Source organism: Arachis hypogaea, chromosome 4, assembly GCF_003086295.3.
Source record: "Arachis hypogaea cultivar Tifrunner chromosome 4, arahy.Tifrunner.gnm2.J5K5, whole genome shotgun sequence".
Lineage (NCBI taxonomy): Eukaryota > Viridiplantae > Streptophyta > Magnoliopsida > Fabales > Fabaceae > Arachis > Arachis hypogaea.
In genome coordinates this window covers 115,574,796-115,602,637 of record NC_092039.1, presented here as the reverse complement: position 1 = coordinate 115,602,637, position 27,842 = coordinate 115,574,796, and the positions used below count along the sequence as shown (strand labels likewise).

The following is a 27,842-nucleotide window of genomic DNA, read 5'->3' as shown; positions in this document are numbered from 1 at the left end:
TATTTAGGTGGGTTAATGTGATAAATATTTTGGGTTTAATTTGAGTTTCTATAATAGAAAAATAAATCTTTGTTGAAAGAATATTATTATATCCCAGTTCAACTCAATAGAATAGGTTTAGAGTTCAAACTTTTAGAATATATTATGGTCCATGCATGCATGGGGAAATTCTAAAGTATCATCCCATGAATATGCTAATAAAATGACGGAAAGTTATTATATATAAAATGAAGAAAGGCTTTGATTTTTATGAAAGTTGATCCATGCATTTATGGGTAAATTTTTTAATTCTAAATCTTATATTATGCATTTTAGAATAATTTATATACATAATTATGTCTACAGGAGATAAATAAATGAAAAAATAATCTAAACGTATATTTGTATTTTTACAAAACAAAAAGGAAAAATTGGCCATTCTCCCTAAATATTTTATAAAAGCTTTTACAAAACTCATTTATGATCACTTCGAAAAACTCAGAAGGATGGTCACTTTGAAAAACGGTTTTAGCGATCAAATGTGAGCTTCTACATATTGCACACATGATAACGTGCAAATATATTCCATATCTTTAATTTGTTCTTCTACTAGTTATGATCTATTGGTAGACAAATTCTATTAGTTATGATCTATTAGTAGACACCTGTTAAATATATTAATTGATACTTGGTTTATTTAAAAATAAATGTCTCTTCTATTTTTTAAAATTTATTGAAAAATAATTGCTTTTCTTAGTAGTTTCATCATGCCAAATTAAGTTATTGGTGCAAAAATCTACATAAAGTAGTAGTGCTCTTGGTTCACCAATTTAAAAATAAAATTTTGAAACAAACTTTAATTAAGTAACTTTGAGATAATATTACTGTAGACTAATTAAACAAAAAAAGATAAATAAATTAAAAATAATATGTATATAATTTAAAAAATACGTTAGCTGATGAGTTTCGGAATGATATTAGTTTAAAAGCATATTTAAAAAAATATAGTTTCTTTTTGTACCATTCGAAATAATATAACATTATTTATGAAAACGGTTCTACTAGAGAATCAATTAGGAGTGAAGTTAACTCTAATTAATTAATTAAAAAATAAATTTATTACAAAAAAATAAAAATAACCTTTCACTATTTTAATATTTTGAAGTTTAAAATAAAAAATAAAAAAATTAACTTAGTTGACTTGTTATATAGTTGGTTTCCTAATTTTTCTTTTTATAAAAATTTGTAATTAAAAAATAAAATAATAGGAGAAATAAATAAAACAAGAGTAAGCAGCAATCAATGAGATATTTTATTTTATTTATTAAAATAATCAACGGTATACATAAATATCGTACATAAAATAACTTTAGGCAATTAGCATTTTATATTAGCAATGATAATAAGATGGACTGTGACATAAACATGGACATAATTATTGTTGTTTTGGGAAATGATAAAACTGACCCAACCCAAAAACAAAACTATACAATTCTTCCATATATATTTTTTTTAAAGGTGATTGTTACGGTACGATGATAAATTAATACGTACCGATACGTTTAAGATATGGACAAATAACAATAAGTCATGTGGAATTTATTTTCCACGTCAGCATTTAATTTTTTCTTTTTTAAATATATAGTATATCACCACTTTTACTAAAACACCCTTTTAATTAAATAAAAATAAAAAATATTTATTTATTTAATTTTATAAAAAGACTTAAACATCCTTTCTTTATTTGATGAGACAAAAATATCCTTTTAAATTAATCAAATTTTAAAATTAAAAAATTAAACAAAACAAAAATATATCTAAAAAAAATTGTTTTTGAAATCTAGGTTTCATAAATCCTTTTCATCTTGTCAAGTTCTTCTAATAAAAAATTGTTTCTGAGTTTCAAAAATCTTCTTCATATTCTCAAGTTCTTCCCTCCCCTTCGTATCTCTCTCTCTCCCCCTGGAACTCGGTCTCTCTCATCTCTCTCACCGTGGCGTCGCCGTTGCTCTCTGTCTCGTCATCGTCTTGCACATAGTCGCGCGCGCCTTCGTTGCGCTCTTCGTCGCCGGCGGCAGAAGCAGCAGGTTCAGGGGCTCGTCGTCTTCTTGCTTCGAGTGTCGCCGTCAGCCTCCTTCGCGCAATCAGAAGCTGCTTCATGATTTGGTGAGTTCTAACAAAGGTAGGATTTTATTGTTCCAAGTTAGTTGAAACTTGAAACCGTGACGCTGATGTTTTCTTCCCTTTTCATCGCCACAAAGAATCCTTATATTCTGGCTCACCCACTTCGCTAGATCACACTGTCATTTGATGATTCCATCAATATCATTGTTTATTTAGTTGTTAATCAACCACTTTGTTAATGTAAAATAAATTGAAATTCTAGGTTTGGGTAAAGTGGGGACAGAGACGCCAGTTCATTCCCCAGAACAAGTTAGGTAACTTAATTGATAATTTTTTATAATAGATCAGTTGTTCATTCCTTCTTTGAATTGTCCAGTTATATTAGGTCTTCCTAGTTTGTTATTAGTGCAACAATTGTCAGTGATTTGACTTTTAGGTTGGATACTACCTGATTTTGTTACAAAGTAAAAATTTACTTCGATTCAATTTAATACATAGGTGTTTACTCAGCAGTTTATTGTTTTCCATCTTGTTCCATCATTGTGACTAAACATGCACTTTGTTACTCAAAATTACAGGGAAATCATTTGGATTTACGGCTTGTTCGGAACCAGTGGCTTTTAATAGATCCCAAAATACATTTTCTTATGTCAGAGGCAAATGAAGACAATACATCTGGAGATTATATCTACCTACTCTTTTCTTTTACTATTTCAAATGATATATAATTCCCATGCTCATTGCATTTCAGGATGGTTATGTTCCGTATCATTCTGCCAGAATTGAACCGAGTTCAGCGGCTTCCTTGGATTCCTCTAAAAGAGGAAAAATCTTCCATGAGATGCTAAATAATTTGTTGGGCCAAATCCAAAGTGACTCTGACCATCGTGTGGTAATCTGATGTGATGTCAACTTCAACACAGCTTGCTATGGCAGAAAATTAAACACACTTATTGGACGCACTGCACATATTGAGTTCTTGGAGTCTGACATTTTCGCCAAGTTCATAATGTGGTCTTTCCCAGAGCTGTTCAGATAGTAAACAACTGAATTTCCATAATTCAGGCCATTTTTTCAGTTTAGCAAAACAGATAGGTCAATCGAAGAAGGCTTTCGGAGCAGTGTAATTGAAACAGCCAAGAGATGCTGAATTCAAGTCCGTCAAATGTCAAAACTCCATGGCATCCGGCTTGATTCTCGCAGTCTGAATCATAATCCTCCAAAAAATGTGCCCGCATTTTGCTTACATGGGGAATCTTGTGGCATGTGTGGAGCAACAGGCCTTGCATGGAAGGGGAATATAGCCTTTTTTGCTAACTAGTGTTCCCTGTACTCTGCTAAAGGACCTGAGCTTTTGCATTTATGCAAGGGCAGAATAATGTAAATTAACTCAGGCATGTACAATTACAAAGAACAAAAACAATGTGCATTGTATCATATCTGACAAGTATATATAATATTGTTAGATCTGCTGCAGGCTTAGAAAACTAGAGATAATATTGTACACACAAAGTTTATTAACCCTTCCTTGTTAAGCAGTGTTATTTTTGTTAACTGTTCTGGTGGCAGTTGTTATGATCTTGTCTATAGTTTGGTTCTGTTGTCTCTTCTTTATACATGTATACCTGAAGCGGCTAATGTTTGTTGCTTTGTGTACTGAGCTTTCCAATGAGCCAAATGAAGTTGTCTCCATTATTAGACAATGCTAGAAATCTAGTATTTCTGGCATAGTTGTAATAGTGAGACAAACTTAATATAGAAATGTACATAGTAATAAAAAATGTTCATGAGTCTAGACAAGATTATAACAAATCATGAACACAAGCAATTTATTTAAATAATAAGAATTTAAATTTTAATGCACTGTGCATCTAATTAGCTTAAATGTCCATCCAATAAAACAGACATGATTGGATGAATGTGTAAATGTACTAATACATCAAAATTAAACTCAAATAATAGATTGTCAGTTTGTTATACGTTTCAGGTGTTTGGACAAATGATAATAACATTTTGTTGAAAGAAATTTTCTTCTGAAAACAAATTATTAAATCTGAACACATTGCACAATGCACATGTGTCATGCCTCACTGGAACAGAGAATAAATTCTATTTAATCTATCGGCTTTCTCCATTTTCATAAACACGAGCTGATGTTTCTTTAAGGCATCATACATTCTTCTTATGAATAAGCAACACATTCAATTCATTGAGAATAGAAACATAACATGCAACTTACATAATACAGGCATTCAAATGAAAATTTTAAACTCTATTTAATAACTTCAACCCAAACCTTAGCAACAGGAAATCATTCAGACAGAACCTTCGGCATTAGAAATTTACTCACATAAGTGTGAGAAAATACTTGCTATATATAAATATATATTTTAAGCCACCGAACCATAAAATATTTATGAAGTGATTATTTTTTCTTATACAAAGTACAGATATATAAATACAATGCAAAACAAGGAAGCTAAATGATTTATCAACTAAGCTCGTCTACTCATTCTTCCTCCTCCCCAAAAGCTGGTAAGATGTAAAAATATACATGTTCCGTAAATTTGTACATCTGGTAAGCTCAACAATCCAACATTTTCATTGATCTGCATAGCTGGATGAGCCAAGGTAATCAAGACCCTCAGTTCGGCACGTCATAATCTTCCGGAATGCCTCCCTCACTTGGCGCTCCAGTGGATCCAGTCCAACTCTAAAAGCTTCACAAACATGAGTGAGCTCCTTCATGTCCTGTTCAATTTCCATTTCCTGATCCTCTGTCAAGGGAAACTGAGGTGAATCCACCAAGTCTGTCAAGTGACGGGTACATAGCTCAACTCGATATATCTCCTTCAACAATCCATTTGAGTTCCAGCGATCTCGCTTCTTTGACTCCTCCATGATCCGTTCATAAAGGGTGTTAACTGGCACACTCCAAGAAAATTGCCGTGAGACTGAAAAGTGAATGTTTAGACCCCTGTCCTGGCAGGGAATTGCTGCAACAAGGGTCTACAAAACAAACAAGAGAATGCAATTCATTGTATAAACAGGAACTGCAAGTCCTCTTGTAGCAGAAATCTCATTCCCACGAGGTGGAACAAGGTTGCTTGCAATGGACTGGAGTTGCTTGGCAGCAGACCATGATCGAGAGACACTCCATCAATGCAATCGTGAATGCCCTACCGAGTGTTGATCCTTGCTCGAGTTATGACGCCCAAAAGATCTATTACGTTGCGAAAAAACTGATCCAGAGTCTTTCTCCTCGAGCATTGCCAATGCTAAATCCATCAGTGCCTTTCTTGCCCTTCGGAACTGGCCTTCATTCAATGCTCTCTTATTCGAACCCAAGGCAGAAAGCACAATATCCAGATGCTTTTGCCATGTACGAATCTTCTCAACCCCATCACGGCTTGCATTACAAATATCAAGCGCCTTCACTGACTTCTCAAAGAATTCAGAAATCAAACGATCTAAGGGGGTTTTGAAACCTGCTCTTTATTATTCAACAGAATAGTCCTGAATTCCTCATGGCAGCAGATGAATACACCCAATAGCTTCTGAACCCAATCAATTGAGAGCAATTCATCATTACTCATGAATTCAACAGAATAGTCTTGAATTCCTCATGCCAATTGATAATATTTTTAATTGATAAACTCTTATAAACTGATAAACAAAACCAGTCATTTACCATCCAAAGGAAATGCTCAAGCAGGGCTAGTTTAAACTACACATAAATCCAATCCATGCCCTACATTTCACAAGCACTAAAGTAATGCTTCAAAGCATAACTACATGAAAAGAAACATATCAATAGCATCACATTCACATCAATCGCATTATTTGACTTTTCTAAAGTCAAAACCAATCCAAAACATATTAAGATACATACATGTGAATCTAAATAGACATATGAGCCTAGTAAGTTTACCTTTTTTTCTCTGATCAGACAGCATCTTCAAAACTGAGCATAAATGAACCTTAAATTATTTAACCAAAAGCTGCATCAACCAGCCCCTTCTCTCGGGTGTAATCCAAATCACCCGAACTCCCACTTCCACTTCAAACCCCAGAAAAAAGGGAAAACCAGAGTTGCACTAGAACTCCCGCATCAAGAGGGAATGATCAAAATGCAAAAGATTTTGGTAACAATGAAAAAGGCAATAACAACTTAGCATTTTGGTAACAAAAGGCAATAAACTCTTAGCATTTTAGTAACAAAACAAAAGATTTTTCAACTGAAATAAAAAATAACGGCAAGTGAATGGACTAAACAGCATAAAGACAGAAAATTCACAACCACCTTCTTATGCAAGGAAACAGGCAAGCATTGTTTATAAGCCTAAACCAGTACAAGTCATGTGATGATAAATAAATATTTGAGCCTTAATCATTTAAAGAATCTTTACAACTCATGAAAAAGCTTGAGTTATATGAGAAAGTGGCAAGAAATTTAACTTTGTTAACCAAAATATTCAACTTCTTGGCAGTTATTTCTCTCAATAACTGCATAGAACTGCTATAGAGCTTCCTTTGACATGAAGCTAGCAGAGAATTTGATAAGTAAATAACTCAATTGGAACTTCAAATTGCATAAATTAAAAATATAATATATAGATTATAACTCTATGGCTTTTTGTTGTTGATGACATCATTCAAAAGTCCAGCCCATGTATTGCTATCACGGGGTCCACTAGAATACGACGAGACATGCAAAAACTGAGGATATGATGTAATTCCGGCAGTAGAAGGATATTGATTGAAGTACGCCATGCCATTTGGAACAGGATGAAAAGGAATAGGGAGGACTCCACCATAAGGTTGATAAGGAAGGACCACTGGATAATGATGCATAGGATACTGTGGCAATCCTGGTATCTTGGTTGTGGCTGCATCTTGAACTTCAGTCGCTTCTATTCCTGATGTGTTGGTCTTAGCTTTTAATGTCTCTTCACTTAGACTGATTTCTTCGGTCTAAACATAAATCACAATTTTTAAATAATTACAATACAGAATTTATGCAAAGTGTTTGTCTCACTCGCCATTAAACTCTCGGTTGCACTTATGGTATTGGATTAATATAATTTAAATTCAAACTAATACTTTAATTTTCCTTCTTGAATTATCTAATATAAATTATTAGATATGCAAAATGTTACCTTCTGTCGATTTTTTTTTTTGCCATTTGCTCTAATCTTCGGTGTCTCTGTCAATTTAGATACAGACTTCTTGCTTCCATAACCCTTTGTAACAGAATAATAAAAAATAATATAAGCACTACGAGAATAATATGTTGCAAATTTGAATTGAAATGACAATAAATTTGATAGATGGTATAACATGGACAAGTGCTTACTTTAAAATTATTTTTATTGTGCACGGGTGTATTTTCTACTGATTTTGTGTTCTGAGAGGGAGTCCGTTTATTGGCATCACATTCTTCAACCTGCTAAAAAAAATTTTAAAAATTGCTCAAAATATAGCATTATTTAATAGTTCTGCGAAAGACACTAAAATAATAGGTAAGCATAAAGTATATCCTTAAGCAAGGCATTATATTAATACCATTGGTTCATCTTCAGCATTTGAGTATTCGGCGGGGGAGTCCTCCTTGGCGAGTAATGGACATGTCCTAACGAAATGCCTGCTTGACTTACAATGCGAACATCTTCGCCTCTTTTGCCCTTTTGGAACCTTTCTTGGAGCCCCTTTTGACTTCACAACAGCTGGATCACCGATTAGCGCTGAAGTGGGGGAAAGCCTCGCTTGTACATCACCTTTATTTTGCACCTTCGAAATTAGCTTAAGTAACTCACCTGAGATTTTCCTATAGTCTGCTGAATTTTTGGAAGAAATATCACAAAGCTTCCAACAAATAGATGCCATTGCACCGCGTCTAAGTGTGGGCGCTATATCATCAGCGGTGTCTTGCTCGCCAATTGAGCATATAAAATCACTCTTTGCATCTCTTGTCCATCTTTTCAGGATAAGAGATGTAGGGACGCAATTTGCATTGCGATGCTTCAAGACCCCAAAGATGTGGGAGCACGGTAGTCCACGAGTCTCAAATAGCCTGCACTCACACGCAAACAGGTCCTTGTCTTTATTGTAAGACACTTTAAATTCCCATTGCTAATTAAAATACTCACTCGTGCTGTACTCAACAATGTCTCCACTGTTTGGGCATTCAGTCACATTTAAAGCACCTGCTGCTTCTATCTCATCTTTCACAAGTTTAAAAATATTTCTAGTATAAAGTTCAGCAGCTTGTTTCTCAAAACTTTCCAAGCACGTAGTCAAAACAGGAAACTTATAAAAGGTGTCAAAGTCAGCAGTAAGATGGTTGTTTCGGTAATGCCTTAGTACTTCACTAAATTTATGCATGAATTCAAGGAGACTGGTTTTACTGTCAACATAGTTCTTCAATAATGAATGAATTCCCTCACACTGTGATGTAGTTCTTATGCGGCCAAAGAAGTGCTCCCTCAAATATGCGGTAGCCCACTTCATTCTGTCATTATAAATGACATGGACCCATTCATTCTCGGCAAGTCCGTATTTGGATATGATCTCATTCCATCTCTGTTCAAATATTTTTACGGTAAATTGTCCATACAATAATACACTAAAATCGTCCCAAAATGCTTATTTTTTATATTCTGTACCGCATTACGATGGAGATGCCATGCACAAAGGCAGTGTGGTATACCAGGAAATACTTCTAAGATAGCCTCTCTCATAGCACGGTCTCCGTCTGTCACAACGCCTCCGGGTAGTTTTCCTGACATGATTTCCAAAAATTCCTTCAGTGCCCACTTGAAAGTTTCGGACTTTTCATCTGAGAGCAGAGCGCATCCAAAGATAGTCGTCTGGCCATGGTGGTTGGTCCCTGAAAATATGACTAAGGGCTTGTTGTATACATTTTTCTTGTAAGTGGTGTCAAAAGCCAATACATCGCCAAAACATTCGTAATCAATAACGCTTTCTCCATCAGCCCACACCAAATTATCCAACCTACCATCCTTTAAGGTGAACTTTCCTAGAAATAACGGGTCACTATCTGCCTTAGAAAACAGATAGGCCAACGCAGCAAATGCATCACCGTCTTTCACTTTGCCACGCCTAGTCTTACTAATATGGTTATGTAAGTCTTTGCTAGTAAAACCCACTTTATCATATCCACCTTTTTGGGAAACCATGTAACCCATTATGTGGCAAGTTTTAACACCACATGCTCGCAAGCTGTCTGCTTGTGTTTTATCGGCCTCATCAAGCCCACGATTCGCGGCAATAAGATGTCTGTACTTAGGTGGACACAGTGGATGATTGTGTTCACTCTCAAAGACACTGACTTTCCACTTACCCATTCTATAGTGACGAATGAACCGAATCCTCGCCTTGCAGTTGACACGAGTAATTGCCCTATGCTCCCTTTGCCGATTGTCCCTTTTAAGGTGCTTCTAATGTCTTTCTCCTGCTTTATTGCAAACCAACTGTCTTGTATTAATATTGCCATTAGCATCCACCGCCTTCAAGTCTTTTCGGGACACAAGTCCATAGCACTTGGCATATTTGGCATAAAATTCACAAACTTGAAATTCTGTATCAAACGCCAGTCCCCATATGTCTTCGATGGTCAAATCAGTTATCAACTTTTCCAAACCACCATCATTAATTATATCTGCCTCTGCTTCATCTACAGTTACATCCACCATATCATCACTTTCATCGGAACTACACTCATACTCAACACTTAAATCCTCAGATTGATCACCATCCTTATACGACTCTTTGCCATCATTCTCCATGACTGAACTTAAAATTTTAACATGTTAGGTACTAACTAAATGCTAGGAGAATGGAATAGGCAAAATGAACTAAACTTTTTTTTTAATTAAAATTATTGGTCAATCAAATTCTATGAAACCTAAGAGCTATTAGTGCATAAGAGTGTTAAAACAGTTTTTCATACTTAAGAAAATTCGAAGAAACATGTGGAAGTCTAAGCTCAACTTCTAGGTGTTTTCACAGTTTTCTTAGTCATCCCTTGCATTTTCTCAACAGGTTCAATTCAATTTCCTTCTGAATTTCTTGAATTTCTGTGTGTGATTGATTTTCCCTTTTTTGCTTTCAATTTCCCATTAGTTTCTTATAAAGTTAATTCCTTTATCATGTGTTTTCCAGTTACGGTTTACTACTTGTATAACTGATTATTCTTTTCTTTTCTTAGTTATCTTTTGTAATAGTACTGTCCAGGAGAAGGTGGCAGAAACCGAGTTTTTATCACCAGTGGTGAAGTCTCTAACAAGAGATGCAGAAGAGAGGAAGGAAGCAGTGGGATTGCTACTAGAACTCTTTGATCTTCTTGTAGTTCGAGGGCAAATTGGAAGAATTCAAGGGTGCATTGTAATGTTAGAATGATCTTCCTGCTTGAGGTTGCCTTTATTGAGTTCTCTCTAATCATTCTTTCATTCAATTTTAATTTTGGTGAAGCAATTTTGAGCTTGCAATATGATAATATCTTAGGTTGGATTGATAACTGAGGATAACATTTGTACAGCAGAGTGTATAAACCACTCAAGTTGTCAAACAGCTACCCTAATAATTGAAGCATAGAAGACAGTTGTTTGCTTTATAAGCATTGGAGAATAATCTGAGTCTGTCCATATCAATACTAGAGGGGAACAAAAAAGGAAATATTCTTTTTTCTAATGGAAATTTGTATTATTAAGGGTCTTTTTTAATACCTTACTGTAAGTTTTTGTGCTCTTGTCATGTTTGGGTCACATTGATTTTTGTTGATATAAGTACTGTAACATTGCTTTGTCATGTATCAACAGAGGGAGAATTTTTCTGTGTATTATTTTTCTTGTCTATAAGATTTTTTGTGTGTAAAGAACATTAGTTACTATATTGAAAGGGATTTTAATTTTAGTCCACATCTTCTCTATTTGGACTTGTTATTGTTTCTATCTTACCATTCCTTTTATTTTAAATCATTTCTAATATAAGGCCCCTGAAAAGAAATTGGGTTTGGCTACCAGTCAATCAAGTTGGTGTTGGGGGACATTTTCACTTACAAGTCAGCAAGGATATTCAGCTTAACAATTTCAACAAACATATTCAACAGTTTCATATTTCAAGCTTTCAACAAGGATATTCAGCTTAACAATTTCAACAAGCATATTCATATTCATAACAGCAAGTCAGCAAGAAGTGCAGAAAAAAAGTAAGTTTACAACTTACAAGTGCAATGCAGAACAGAGCAGGTGTAATGCATTTGACAGAACAATCATTAAACTTCAAGTGCAGAACAGAGCAGAAGCAGATTACAGAACTGGAGCTTACCTGTTTGACAGAGTCACAGAGCAGAAGGACGAGGCAACGGCGAGTTCAACCGAAAAAGCAAGGGCGACTGGGCGACGGCGACGGCGCTGGAACGACGAGTTCGACTGCGCGGCAACGGCGAGTTCACGGCAACGGCGAGTTCGCGGGTGGCGGGTCTGTATCTGTCCTGTTCCTACTCCCTTGGTTGAGTTGGTTCCTTCAGAGTTCAGACCGGCAGTGAGACGAAGAGGATGACAGCGGGCAGCTGGGGGCTGGGGGCTGGGTGAGTGAGGTGAGGCGGACTGGCGGAGCGCTGATAGGGTTAGGCTTAGGCGCCGTTAGGGTTGGGGGGAAAAGGGGAGGGAAAGTGGAAACTGGGGTCTGGTGGGGGTGGGGATTGGTACCCCTTATGGCTTTTCTTCTTTTTTTTTTTTAAAAATAAACCAAAACGACGTCGTTTTGGAAAAGGAATAAAAGAAAAAAAAATTTCTGAACCGGTCGGTTAACCAGAAACTGCCGGTTTTCCGGTTTTCATCAAAACCAGCCGGTTCAACTCGGTTCGAAACGGCTCTCTTCCTTATCCGGTTATATCACTCAACCGGATCGGTTCTGGGTCTGGTTCACCAATTTTCCGATCGAACCGGCCGGTCCGGTCCGGTTCTTACAACTATGGCTCCAGCACTTGCCTTTCTTCTTCTTTTATTTTTTCTTTTTTATATTTTTTCTTAAAAACCAGACGGTTCTACCGGTTCATTGGTTAACCGCCGGTTTGACCGGTTATTTGCCAGACGGTTTCTAGACTTATCCGGACCGGTTAGTTGACTGGATCCCGATTAATCCGGTTGAACCGGTCAGTCTGGTTCGATTTTCAGAACCATGCTGGTTAGGGTTCCTCTAACCAACGGCATCGTTTTGAGCAAATTTAAGAAAACCGGTTGGGTCCCGGATCAGTTCGACCGTCCGGTTCTCGACCGATTTGACGGTCCAACGACGATTTCTGAATCTTTCGGTTTTGATATATGACCGATTCGTTTTTTATACCGGTTCACGGTTCGATCGACCGATTTGAACCGGTTTTCAAAATCATGGTCTGAGCCGCTATTTTTCCGGTTCACAATTTGACCGGTTCGAGCACTCTATTCGAAACCGTTTGCAGAACTTGGCGTTTTTCAATTATTCCAAAAATTCGTATAGGTGACGGTTCGGTTCGACTGACCAGTTCTTGGCCGGTTCGACGGTTCAATTGTGGTTATTGAGATTGGGGGTTTTAACATTTGTCTGAGTTGTTTTTTGTAGCGGTTCATGGTTCAATCGGTTCAACCGGCTGGTCCGAACCGATTTTCAAAAGATGAATTATAACTATTCTCTCATGTTTTTATTTTAAAATGCTTAATACATTTTAGTATCAAATTTTCAATTAAGCTTACAACACAGAAGTGGTTCAAGGAATCAAAATGCTAGAGTGAAACTTAATCTTCACCTAAATTTAACCATAATCGAACGAAAGATAGAAACATTAATTTTCAACAAGAGTCCATAAAAAATATAGTGCATAATAATTTTTTAAGTAAAAGAGATGAAACTAACAAGTCTTAGTAGTTAATATAATCTAAACATGACTACATGACAATTACGAATATTTAATTTTTGTTTGACTCCTTTTGTTTATACTTATTGTAATTCCTGGTAGCATATTCAATGACATTATGCAGCATCAAATTGTGGGGCCTTAGAATCAAATCCAACGCAAGTCGCATCCTTGTACCATGATTAACCTGAAAAATATAAGTATTTTAGGTTACCAACAAAACCATACACATTAGCAATTGTAGTACTTTTTTTCTAGCAAAAGAAAATTACATTTATTGTATAACTATACGTCTTCCTGTAGTTTGTCATCCAAGTTGCCATCCATACCCCACAATCATTGCTGTGTTAAATAAGACGTGGTTAGCTTATGCAGATAAAAATTTAAAAGAGGAAAACACAAATATAGATATTCCTTACGAGTCAGGAGCTTGCTCTCCTGTTTCTAGCAGATCCACAAATGCAAAATCAAGTATCCTTGGCCTGAACGGAGTGTTGTATTTATAGAACAAGTCATACTTGAGCATATCTTTCAGATATTTTGTCTATTTATATAGGAAAAAATTTAAATAAAGGACAATATTTGAAACCTAAAAAAATGTCATAAAAGTGAAAATGGGGAAAGTTAATTTACCAGCTTTACTATACTCGATCTCTTTTGCTCTTTATTTGTAGCAATCGGTAGGGAGTCTAGCAGAATTGTTTGATGATTGCACAAATCAAAAACAACCAGATACCAATGTGTGTTGTTCTCGTTGACAGGTAAAAAAATCTAATACCAACTTTCACGTATTAGAATATTACTAGATACATTTTTTTTAAAGGTATATATTAATTCATAAATGTAAATGCCATTAAATAATAAAAAAATTAAAAATACAATAAATTATATACCTTTTTTAGACCTTCATCAACTTTTCCCATAAATTCTTTTTGATAATATTTCAACAGAACTTCAATTTTAGTATCACATTGCAATATGAATTGCTGAATTTAATAGTTAGGGACTAAGTCAGTGACACCAATTAAGTAATAAGATAAAATAAATAAAAACGATAACAAGCTTGAAAAAGACATTGCGTACCGAAAACACAGCTGGCAAATACCAGTCTGTTTGACATCCTATTTCTTTCTCCTGCATGGTTAGCATAGTAGCCACCAAATCTAACACCTATGTGGTAAATAATAAATATATTAGGAATTAAAGTATGCTAGAGATAGCAGTTTAATTATGCACTTACATCCCCATGTACCCGCTCCTTGGGAATTAATGACTTGAAATTGTCATGAGTTCCGCTAAATTTGTTTGTTGTCACCAAATACTCATCACTACAAATACGAATCACATTAATATTGAACTATTTTTTAATTTTTAGTATATAGATAATGAGATATTTAACCTTCGTTTATTTGGTGCAAACACATAGGTTGCCATTTTAATATCTAAGTCATCCAAATCCATGTATGCAGGAGGCTTAAATAAAATCGGAATCCACTGCAAAAAAAAAAAACAAAAAATTGGTGAGATTACTAAGTTATGTAATCGTAGAGGATTCATGCGAATGCCTGAGATATGAGAACTTACAGATGGCCATTCAATTCTTCATTTATTGTGCTCGATATTTTCTTGGTTTAGGGTAGGCATGCTAATAGAATATCCACTTGGTGTACTCTTTTTTAAGAGTGTCTTTTGCTCCTCAGTTACAGATTTGTGTGAGGTCCCTGGTGGAGTTTTTTTATTTTTTGAAAAGTTGTCTTTAATGGAGGCAGCCTTCACACTAACCTTATTTTCAGACAAATGTGAATTCCAGACAATTCTTCTCTTGGCCGTATATATCTTCTTATTGCGTACACTTGTCTGTTTTGATGCCTTTTTATTTGTACCAGAGTCAGACTAATAATGTTGTGGAGACTTTAGTAGTTTAAGAATTTCATCTGTATCTCTTGGATTAGTAGATTCAAAAGGATATAAGAAAGTAGGAGGCTGAAAATTTGTGACAGTTGGACCTACAATAAATGATGGTGGGAATATGTTGTATAGTGATGGATGCATGGTTGTTGGATATTGGTTAGAATATACTGCAGCAGTATAAAAACTAGGGTAGATAGAATACAAAAATTGGGCCATGTGTGGTATATGGTTCAAGTACGAATAATGTAAGAGTTGGTTATCAATAGCATTAATGCTAACATCTCTTGTGTCTCTCTTGTAATCTCTACGTTGAGGTGATCCGGATGATTTTCGCTTACTCATATCAAACACTCAAATATATATGTAACACAATTAGAATTATAATGTGAATATAATTTGTTAATGATATGCTGAGGAGTGTTCTTATATATATACAAAAATTTTGTTTGTTTATTCTTTATTATTGAAAAATATCTTTTAAAGGATTTTATTGTTATATATATATATATATATATATATATATATATATATATATATATATAATTATAAAGAATGTGTATCTATGATTGTAATTTAAAAAGATTTACTATTTAAAGTGGATATTATTTTTTTATAAATAATTTAAAATAGATCATATTATTCAAATTTATTATTTTAACTTGATATTATAATGTACATGCTAAAGATCTTATAATGCGAAAGGCTTTGCCTATTAATACATAATATTTATTACATGCTAAAGATCTTATAATAAATATTATGTATTAATAGGCAAAGCCTTTCGCATTATAAGATCTTTAGCATGTACATTATAATATCAAGTTAAAATAATAAATTTGAATAATATGATCTATTTTAAATTATTTATAAAAAAATAATATCCACTTTAAATAGTAAGGCTTTGCCTATTAATACATAATATTTATTAATAAATATTTAATTTTTTTAAAAAAATCATAACATTACCAAAACATGCTAATTTTAACTTTATTATTCTATGTGATAATAAATAGGTAATATTTAATAATAGTTATATAGTATTTTCAAAATTATATATTATTGTAAAAATTATATTTAATATTATTTTTAAAATTATATATTATTTTCAAAATTATATTTAATATGCACAAATACTCTCAAACATGTTACATACTAAGGATTGGCACTGACTTAAAAAGAGGAACCCAATATTCCGCTTTGTTTTGTAATTTTTTCTTTCTTTGTTATTTTCCTGTTGTGCCTTATAGTTTAAACAATTTGATGCTTAATAGGATCAAGATTGTTATGAGCTTTCAGCTGAGTATGAAAGGAAGCATAAGACTGAAAAGTTGGAGGAACTTAGGAATATGCTAACTGGTCTTGATGCTGGGGATTCTATTGTGATTGCCAAATCATTTTCCCACATGCTTAATTTGGCTAACTTGGCAGAAGAAGTTCAAATTGCCTACCGAAGAAGGATTAAGCTATTAAAGATGGGCGATTTTGCTGATGAGAACTCTGCCATCATTGAATCTGACATTGAAGAAACCTTCAAGAGGCTTGTCACTAAACTGAAAAAGTCCCCACAGGAAGTGTTTGATGCTTTGAAGGAGCAAACTGTAGATTTGGTCCTAACTGCTCATCCCACTCAGTCCGTTCGTCGATCTCTGCTGCAAAAGCATGGAAGGTTTTTTACTGGACTCAGGAATAATTATAGTCCATTAACTACGAATTTATCGTTCCAATTCACCAGAATCTGGAAATCATTGACCTCATTGGTAATCATTGTCCTCTTTTTTCAGGATAAGGATCTGTCTGACCCAGTAGTACGCGAAAGACATAACACCGGATGATAAGCAGGAACTTGATGAGGCTCTCCAAAGAGAGGTGCATTCTTGATTTTGTGTCGACACAGCTCTGAAGAACATCGGAATAAATGAGCGTGTCCCATACAATGCCATTCTTATTCAATTCTCTTCTTGGATGGGAGGAGATCGTGATGGTACCTTACTTTTTTTTTTTCCAAAGATTAGCACACAAACTTATTTCTCGTTAAATCTTAATCTTAATTATCTTCAAAGTATTCATGTGGAATGGATTTAAAATATCTTCACCTCCTCCATGATGCTTTGCTATTTCTTTGTTTGTTTTTCTTTTTGAGTTTGATTCTTAGCTTCATATGTATAATGTCCATTACAGGTAACCCTAGGGTAACCCCTGAAGTTACAAAGGATGTGTGTTTGCTGGCTAGAATGATGGCTGCTAATTTATACTTCTCTCAGATAGAAGATCTCATGTTTGAAGCATTAAAAGCATGATCCTTTTTGGCCAAGCTTCTGCGTCTGTTTTTTGGCCAACCCTTGTTCTGCCCTTTTTGGCCAACCCTTGTTCGAGCTGCTTAGCCCTCTGTTCAGTCCTCTACGCCGCGTGTTCGAGCCTCTGTTCAGCCTCTGTTTCGCGGCCTTTCAGCCACCGTTTCGCCATTGTCCGCCTCCATTCAGCCATCTCCGTCGCGATTTAAAGCTCCTCCCTTTCCCTCTACTGTTTGAATTTCAGAACTGCTCCATCCTAGGGTGATTTTTTTTCCTTCTTGTTCTTTCTTGTATTAATTATTCAGTTATTGTTTTTTTTATTGTTGTTTTCATGGTTAGTATGTTTTCTAGTTCTTATTTTGTTGTTAGTTTGCTGTAGTTTAAAATGTTAATTGTTCTTGTTATTTTGGTTTTCAGTTTTAATTGATCTTATTAACTTGTTAATTTGAACAGAGACGGAACGAGATCATATCCAAATACGGACTTGCCGAGGGATATTTCTTTGCATTTTGATCATTCCCTCTTGATGTGGGAGTTCTAGTGCAAGTGGGGTTTTTCCTTTTTTCTGGGATTTTGGACTCAAGTACCAGTGTGGAATGGGACGGCAAATATGATCCAAAATTTTCAGGCAGCTGATGTATTCCTGCTAGCATTCTCTCTCATAAGCAGGGCTAGCTATGAAAATGTTGCCAAGAAAGTAAGATTGGTATATACTTATTATTATTATTATTGTTCTTTTTTCTCTCTACTCTGGACTAATTTTTTCTTTTCCTCCTTTTCCAGTGGATTCCTGAGTTGAGGCATTATGCTCCTGGTGTTCCAATTATTCTTGTTGGAACAAAACTTGGTTAGATTCTTGTTCTTTCTTTACCTTCTTGATGTTTGATGCCCTTGTTATCTACCTGATAACCTTCAGCATGATAGTAGTTCCGTGATCCTGTGAAGTTTCATCTTATTATCATACTAATTGCTGTCTTTTACTCATACTGTGTTTCTTTCATTATTAGAAAGTTGGGGAATAGATTCTGAATTCTAATGTCATTGCTGTTATTTTTTTCCCTTTGATTGCTTGTTATTCAGTATTGGTTTAGAGAAGGAAGTTCATCCTCGAAGGTTACCTAATTCATGACTTTAATCAAGAATTGATTCAGATATACCAAACCATTTCATGGAATGCTTTCTTAATTTTTTCCTTTACCTCCTTGTTTAACTAAAAGGCTAATGTAATGATTGTTTTAAAAACTAAATGGATGTTGATAAATCTTGAAAAAACCTTGATTATTGAAGAGTATTAGGAAGTTTAAAGTGACAGAAGATTGCTACTACCTAACATGAGTAATTTGCCATGGTGGAGCTGGTGTTTTCATAAGTTCTTTTCTTATTGACTCGTTAGAATTTCCATTTCTGATAGTCAATAACAAAAGTAGAATTTCTATTCTGAAAATTTTGTCTCTGGTCTCAATTTTTCATATAGTTTCTTTTGGAATTTGTCTTCTCTCATATATAGTGCTAACTTAATTATATGTATTTAATGCTTTCATTGTAAAGATGTCATTATTAACTTGCTTGAGCATTTCTTGACAACCAATATGCGACTTGTGTACATCTTCGGGATGATAAGCAGTTTTTTCTAGATCATCCTGGTGCAGCGCCTATCACCACAGTGCAGGTATTTCCTAGCTTTCATTGCTTCCATTACCAATATCCATTGCTATCGCTTTGTGTCTTATTTCATTGTCTTTTAGCCTTCAGTTGGTGTTCATAAGAGAGACCATCTGCTTACTTTATACATTAGTGATCTGATTTTCTCTCTTTGTTGAAGGGTGAGGAACTGAGAAAACTTATCGGTGCTCCAGTTTACATCGAATGTAGTTCAAAAACACAGCAGGTACATATATGTTCTCTGCATCTATAAAAGTTCCAAAGGTTAGATAATATCACATCCCTAATGATATCTTCCTTTGAATACAGAATGTGAAGGCTGTTTTTGATGCGGCCATCAAAGTAGTTCTCCAGCCTCCAAAGCAGAAGAAAAAGAAGAGAAAGGGTCAAAAAACCTGTTCCATATTGTGATCTTCTCAGTTCTAAATTGGTAGTTGGCAGAGGATGACATGACTGTAGCCATTTCTTGGTAGTTTTTGCCATTCTATATCTTTGCTGCATAACACATGATGGTGTTGGTGTTCTGGAAACATTACTGAACCAAATGTCCGGACGAGAGGGACAAGAATCCGAGGAGGGTATTAGTCTGCTCATCAGCAGAAAGTTGCTGAAGCTGATGAATGGAGACGTGCGGTATCTGAGGGATGCTGGCAAATCATCTTTCATCTTAACAGTTGAACTGGCTGCTTCCCAGAAATTGATTGCTTAAAGTTATAGGAAAATAAATACTTTGAGTTTTTGTACATCATAGAGACTGACATAGATTAGTTGAGACAAATTTTGTACAGAAGGCTCTTTCTTTTCATTTTCAAGATTGTCCATTTTGGTCTCTTCCTTGTATCATTCCTTTGAAAGTGTAAAAATAGCACATGAATGAAAGAAAGTTATTGCATCTCATTTGTTGACTAATTTATTTTTTATTGGCTTTATTGAATCTGAATCATCTTTTATATCTTTATGCAGCAATTCAAAATTAAGTTCAACATTGTTTTGAAGAAATTCACTGAAGTTGATGATTCGTTTCATTTAAATTAGAATTTTGAATGGCGGTTGAAACTACAATTGTAACTTTGTTATGAACTCACAGTTTTCTTATATTAGAAGTGAAAAGAAGAGACATTCCATGTCATTATAAATAGTAACACAAGCTAGAGACATTCCATGATTGAGTGTCACGAACTTCAATTTTCACAGTGATTCTGGTTTTGCAGAGGGCTATGTTATAGAACTGTAAATTCATATCTTAACCTTTAACATCTCCATTTGCATTCATTTTTGAACACATAGACTGCTCATAATTTCAGAATGCAGGAAAAAAAAGGTGAAGGGAACATTTAATTATCCAAACTTGAATCCAATTTTGATTTGCTGCATAAATAAGAGATGATTCAGAAAATTTAACCATATATTGAGTAAAATTGCAGTTGGCCTTGGATGAAAATAGAACTTAAATCAGTTAAATGTAAGACTGATCTTTGCTTTTTGAAAATGTTAAGGCATTGCTAAAACATCAATAAAGAAATAAGAGAACAGACATATATAAATAAATAAGCCATACATCCCATGTTAGAAATTTCTTTAGCTATAAAGGAGATGTTATCAGTTGAAATTTACCCTTTGTTAGTGTAAAATTGCATTGGCAGGTGGTGGAATCAGCTTCTTGTGTATCATTGGTGCCATGAATTAAAGTTTTCTATAATTCTATCCCTTTTTTCTATATTAAAATCTTATAATTTTTTAGACTTGAGAATTAGTGCAACCTATGAGAACAAATGAACAATGAAGTATGGTTTATCTTACACCAGGCAGAATTGTTACTACTAGATACTGCATATAACCCCCTTTGAAGAGGTAAGATAAAATATTTAAAAAAGAAAAAAAATGAAATACTAGAGTAGTTGAATTCTTTTTGTCATTAAACCAAAAAACAGAGGAAACACTTTGAACTTGTCATAGTAATGGTCATTCTTCTTTCATTTACTTTAAAAAATGTGTAATCTTTACAAGTAACCTATTGTACAAAATGTGTGTACTAATCTATGTCAGTCTCCTGCAGCATGCGATTCATCGTCAATTCAAGTGAGAGGTGATTTGTTGGAAGACATCTTCACTACATGAAATTGTTAGACCTCCCATAGGATGATCATATCCAAACTCTTCCTCAGCTTGGCTCAACAAGTCTTGGATTGAAGGTTGGTTCAAGTATGAAACGGGGATCACAAACCTCTTCCTCCACCGCCACTCTCTTTTCTCTTCAAACTATTTTTCGGATTTCTTTCCTTGTATTTATCTTCCTCATCCTCATCAAACACAGCCTTCTTCGATGAATTATCAGAATCATTAACAATAGAGTAATTCACAGTAAAAACAGTAAGATTCACAGATTAATCAATAATTATTCAACCCATAACAAGTTCACAAATTAACTAACAACAATTATTCAATAATCGTTATAAAAAAAATTACCTAGAAGCTAGAAGCCCTAGAACAGAGCAGAGCAGATCCTGAGCAAGAGGGGGACAAGGGCACGACCGAAGGGATGACAGGCGGAACAGAGATAGCGCCGGCGACGATGGAACAGAGCTGTTCGACGGAAAAAGGAGGCAAGCCCGGCGACGATGGAACCGAACTACGCGACGGTGCTTTCAAAGCTGAAACAGTAGCTGCACGATGGTGAAACAGAGCTGCACGATAACGACGGTGGCTTCGAAGCTCGTTTCGGCGACGGCGGCGGGCGATGGACGGAGGTGAGGGAGTGAGATGGATGACGGAGAGAGGAAGGACGAGTTCAAGGGTGATGGGAGGGATAGGTTCGCGTTTAGCCGTTTGCGTGCGACGCAGAGACAGATGAGAGAGATCGAGGAGTACAGAGAGAGAGAGAGAGGATAGGAAGAGGAGAGAAGAAGATGAAGAAGACTGACATCTTCATAGACATGAACGAGAAGGTTTATGATGAAGAACAATTTTGATTTCTTGTTTTTTTAATATGTTTTTGTTTTGTTATTTCAATTATTTAAAATTATAAAATTAGGATTAATTGAATTCTAAAATTTGATTAATTTAAAAGGATATTTTTGTCTCATCAAATAAAGAAAAGATGTTTAAGTCTTTTTATAAAATTAAATAAATAAATATTTTTATTTTTATTTAATTAAAATGGTATTTTAGTAAAAATGGTGATATACTATATATTTAAAAAAGAAAAAATTAAATGCTGACGTGAAAAATAAATTCCACATGGCTTATTGTTATTTATCCATATCTTAAACGTATCGGTACGTATTAATTTATCATCGTACCGTAGCAATCACCTTTTTTTAATCTTATTGAAAATATTATTTGGAAATTTCCTTGTTGGGACAAGGGGATGCTACATCTTGATGGATGAGTGCACTGCACAAAAATTGGACCCTGACTTAATACTTGTTTCATTTGTTGTTTTTCATGAATTTAATGTGTGTAAGTCCGGTTCTTCTACCACCCTAAAACCCTACTACTCTGACGCTAACCTATAGATAGAAGCAATTTCAGAAGTGAAAACTTGCATTGAAGCCGGGCATATCCCTAGGCCTAAACGCTTTACATACTTTTATTTATGTAGTTTTTGTTTTTTTCCCCATATTAGTTTAACCCTAGTTTATGTTTCTCTTTCAGACCTGTAAGCGTAATATTCAAGGAATTCAATTCACACACAACCACCCTTTGCTATACTTGATCATATAACTCATCCGTCCATACTTCATATATAGTATCAGAATATTTTGTATTTCTTAATTTTTTTATGTTTCAAAATATTTGTTTTAACTAATTTTAAAAAACTACTTTTTTTTTAATTTATCTTTAACAAGTATATATGTAATTTTAAAAATGCAGTTGTTGTATTAACGGGATGTACGCAATTTTTTATTATTAATATTTTAATTTTTTTAATTCTATCATAAAATTAGTTCTCTCAAAAATTTAAATTGATAGCAAATAATAAATGAATGATTATATTTTTAATATACTTCTTCATATATACTGGCTTAGACTCTTAGTTTAATAAATACACTCATATGTTTAAATAATAGTTAATTTAAAAATTAGTTATATATATATATATATATATATATATATATATAATTATGTAAAAAAAATTACATCACTATTTTCACCTAAAAAATTAAATAATTATTTTTATTACTATAATATCTCACTAATTAACTAGGTTGCTACGACAATTATATATATATATATATATATATATATATATATATATATATATATATTGGAAACTATATGATAATAAGTATAATTAATTAATTATTTATACGAATTAATACTAGAATAGTGGAAGATTATTTTTATTTTATTTATAATAAATTTATTTTTTAATTAATTAATTAGAGTTGACTTCAGTCCAAATTGATTCTCTAGCAGAACCGTTTTCATAAATAATGTTATACTCTTTTAAATGGTACAAGAAGAAACTATATATCTTATTAGCTTGTTGGATAAAGGTTACAGAGAAATCTTCTTTAATTTGTGTTCATTGAAACATTACGATTGGAGAAAATAAATGGTTTCTATTCTTCGGTCATAAATGGCTTCTCATTTCTTAGGTGAAGTTTGCCGAGGTTGATGTGTGATGTTAACTTTGTCAATAAATTTAATGGTATTCAACCCATTTTTTGTAGTGTCTCCTCCCCTTCCTTTATATTAGTTCATGTGGCTTTTATAAAATAAAAAAAAAAATTACTCCATAAATGCAAATGGAAGCAAGAAATTTTGTGACTGAAGTATGTGTAAGAGACTAAGAGTGGTAAACTAGTCTTCATCTCTTAAATTGCCATACCTAAGTTTAATACTCGGCAGCAACTGAGTTGTTATTTATAATTGTAATGTGTGTGTAAGACAACAAAAAAAAAAAAAGGTTAACACTCGTAGCCATGATTTGATGAGAATTTTCAATAATAACATACCAGTGAGCTAGTTATGTTATTCAAAGCCTTCATGCTGCAATATTTTTTGTAAGATTTTGGTCGATTAATAAGTTGGTGTATATTGGTTAAATTAAAGAAAGCTAATATGTAGAAAAGAATATATATTATACCCACAAATAATAAAAGCCTTCTAGTGGCTCCTTTTACTACCTGAAAAATTAAACCATTATTTGTTACAACACAAATTACAACTTATTACAACACAAATTAAACATGCAATGGGATGGATGACATGGATCTTGACTTCACGATCAGCACATGACACCTGATGCATGCAAATTAAATCAAATTAAAATAAATAAATAAAAAGGCAAATTAAAGATTATTTATTTGAATTTCTCAGTTCATCAATGTTATAGAGCACAAATACTATAGTACTATACTCTTACCTTTGCCATGCAGAAAAGCAACATCACAAGCATGGTAGCAAGAAGAAATTGTAGAGAAATTATTATTTTTTTCTCTATTGTTATGAACTCTATGCAACTTGAAATGTGTCTTGAAGTTAGCTATTACTATGTTTGAGAAGCTATCATTTTCTTTTTTATATGTTCTGATTCGTCACTTTATAACTCAGTCTTTATTATGCATTATGAGTTATAATTCGGCGTTAATTATTATTCATTCTTTTGCTTGTAACTGACACCTTCATTACCGACTTAATGACCATCATTTCTATCTTAATGACCAAACGGTCATAACGTCAATTTTATTCATCAATTTTATGCCTATAAAAAAAACATTCTATATCTAATCTCAATAATACATTCTATATTCATAGAATTATTATAAACACAACATAACACATGATAATTTTCATTTCATGTCTTACATTCTATATTCATAGAATTATTATATACCTCTTAAACACTTACTGACTTGAGCGTCGGAGTTTCTTTTGCAGGTACACACCTCCTTGTTCTCTCCTTGCCGACGTATAACTCATCCCGACGAGAAGCTTGAAGACATTCATCGACGGACGAGCTATACACCGGCCAAACTCAGCAAGAACAATTGGCGCCGTCTGTGGGGACGAGTAAAATAATTTCCACTCCCCTTAGGTTCATAAAATTTAATTTACATTCAAATTTTTGAACCAATCTTAACAATCTTTTTTAAGATTTTATTTAATACTTTTTATCAAATTTTAATCTATCGTAACTTTTTATAAAGTATGTATTTTGTACATTCAAATTGTTTCATTTTTACGTATCATAATATTTCACATCTCATACTCTATCAATGAACCAATCTGAAAACAAACTCGACTTTCAATCAATCCGAGAATAAATTCGGTTTTCAATCAATTCAAGTACAAACTCACCTATCAATTTTTCTTACTTTTTCAAAGTTCTCTATTTATACAAGTAAAATTATATATTTTATTCAACATACTTTTGCATTTATATTTTGTGTAACTAATATTTATTGATTTATTAGTTATATTCAAACCTCAATATATGTTCTATACAATAATGACATATAACAACTATGTCAATTGCATTTTTATTTCATTATGTATTATATTCTTATTGCTTAATGATTTTATTTATACAATTAAATGACGGTAATGATGAGTTTAAATTTTAAAATTGGATTCCATAAAAAATTAATTATATATCAATTGTATATAACTATAACACTATTCACTTTATACTATTAAATTTTATGTTATTATTTGTTTAATGTAGAAAATTAAACAGGCAATTTACTATTATTGCACGAGGAATATCCCTCGTCATACTGTAACTGCTAGAAACATTATACTAGATGTATAATTCAATATCTTATTGCTTTATTATCAAATTAAAACATGTCTTATAAAACAAAATTCAGATATTCACATTTGGCATGTATGACATTCATATATGTCGTCTTCTTCTCTACAATTATCAACTTTCAAGGTATATATATATATATATATATATATATATTACTTTGAACTATTTTACTTTTACAATATATATTATTCAATATATGTTGCGACTTTATACCTATTCATTTTCTCAATTTATCTTATTCATGTCAAACCTTCACTATAAATTGTAAATATTCAATAACTAATTGCTTTGAGCGAGAAATTTATCAATAAGTTGTTGTGGGCTGGAAAATTCCCAAGACAATTAACCATTATATCCTCGGATCATACAATCGATTCCGTCGATGGATATCTATCTCTAAACTTTTCAATTCATATACAATCAAATGCTAAAATTGTTCTTAAGCGAAAAAGTATCCCCCACACAACTATCTTGATTGAATGACTCTTATCACTCAATTAATTTTTGAATAAGTGCCGACATAATAACCCGACTAAGCTTGGGGGCTCACCATATCATTATTCACTCATCTTTTAACCGAGTTATAACTCATTTTATTTTCTAAGCTTAGCCTGGATCATATGATCGGCGGACAAAGCTTGGGGGCTGTGATCCGTCACTTTATAACTCAGTCTTTATTATGCATTATGAGTTATAACTCGTCGTTAACTATCATTCATTCTTTTGCTTGTAACTGACACCTTCATTACCGACTTAATGACCATCATTTCTATCTTAATGATCAAACGGTCATAACGTCAATTCTATTCATCAATTTTATGCCTATAAAAAGAACATTCTATATCTAATCACAATAATACATTCTATATTCATAGAATTATTATAAACATAACAAAACACATGATAATTTTCATTTCATGTCTTACATTCTATATTCATAGAATTATTATATACCTCTTAAATACTTACTGACTTGAGCGTCGGAGTGTCTTTTGCAGGTATACACCCCCTTGTTCTCTCCTTGCCAACGTATAACTCATCCCGACGAGAAGTTTGAAGACATTCATCGACGGATGAGCTATATACCGGCCAAACTCAGCAAGAACATGTTCAAATGTCTCAGCACAATTTTGGAAGTTTATTCAATAAAGCATATATAGCATGGTTAAAAAAGAAGAAGGAAATTTTGATATAGGCAGATAGAAAATTCTTAGGTGGTTGGAGAATAAACCATGATACATGTGACGTCATTTGTTGAATTCACATACATTTTCTTCTGTAATTGATTTAGGCAAAGGAATTGAAGCTAGAAATTCGATTATTATTATTATTATTATGAAATTGAAGAGAAAATTGGAATGTGGAATGTGAATGAGGCTATTTGGGTTGTTATGGCTTTTGAGAAAGAGGGACAGGTAACAGGTTTATTTTGTAGGTACTCACTCACATAAAGATGCTTAAAACGTTTTTTTATAAAAATATTTTTTAATAATTAAAATTTAATACATATAATCGATTAAATCATGTTATTTTTGTCAAAATTAGGCAAGACAAATTGATTTGACAAAAAAAATAATGAATCAAATTTTGAATTAGTCTAAATTAATATTATTTTTATAGAAAATGACTACAATACCCTATTATAAAAAATAACTAAAATACTTCTATTATATATATTAATTTTGAGAATCTTAAATTTTAGCCATTTATTTTTCTATCGTAAAATTAGGATTTAGAATTTTTAAATTAATATATATATATATATATATATATATATATATATATATATATATATATATATAAAGAGTATTTTAATCATTCTCTATAATAAATGTATTGTAATTATTTTTTATAAAAAAATAATATTAATTTAGACCAATTCAAAATTTGATTCACTATTTTTTCGGTTAAGTCAAATTGTCTAGTTTAATTTTAACAAAAATAACATGATTTAATAGATTATATATGTTAAATTTTAATTATTAAAAAACATCTTAAAAAAAAGACGTTTTAAACGTTTTTATCTGAGTGACTCTCTTATTTGTATAGTGGATTTGGTGAGTAAAATTTTTGTTGATAAACTTGTGGGCCTTTTGGGCCTGTATTAAAAGTTATAAAACAAATTGAATTTGACCATACATTTTGCAGCCTAATTCTAATTATTTTGATAGAATATGTATTAAAAGTTGTAAAACAA

At 33.1% G+C, this 27,842-nt stretch overlaps 1 long non-coding RNA gene and 1 pseudogene across 1 annotated transcript; one reads left to right on the top strand and one right to left on the bottom strand.

Annotated features, from left to right (window-relative positions):
• Window positions 1–4,491: 4,491 nt before the first annotated feature.
• Window positions 4,492–5,699, bottom strand: LOC112794426 (protein BYPASS1-LIKE-like; annotated as a pseudogene).
• A 13,103-nt stretch (window positions 5,700–18,802) lies between these two features.
• Window positions 18,803–19,386, top strand: LOC112795256 (uncharacterized). The gene is made up of 3 exons (XR_011881425.1): window positions 18,803–18,889; window positions 19,043–19,108; window positions 19,192–19,386. It is a non-coding gene; the product is annotated as an uncharacterized lncRNA (long non-coding RNA).
• Window positions 19,387–27,842: the final 8,456 nt, after the last annotated feature.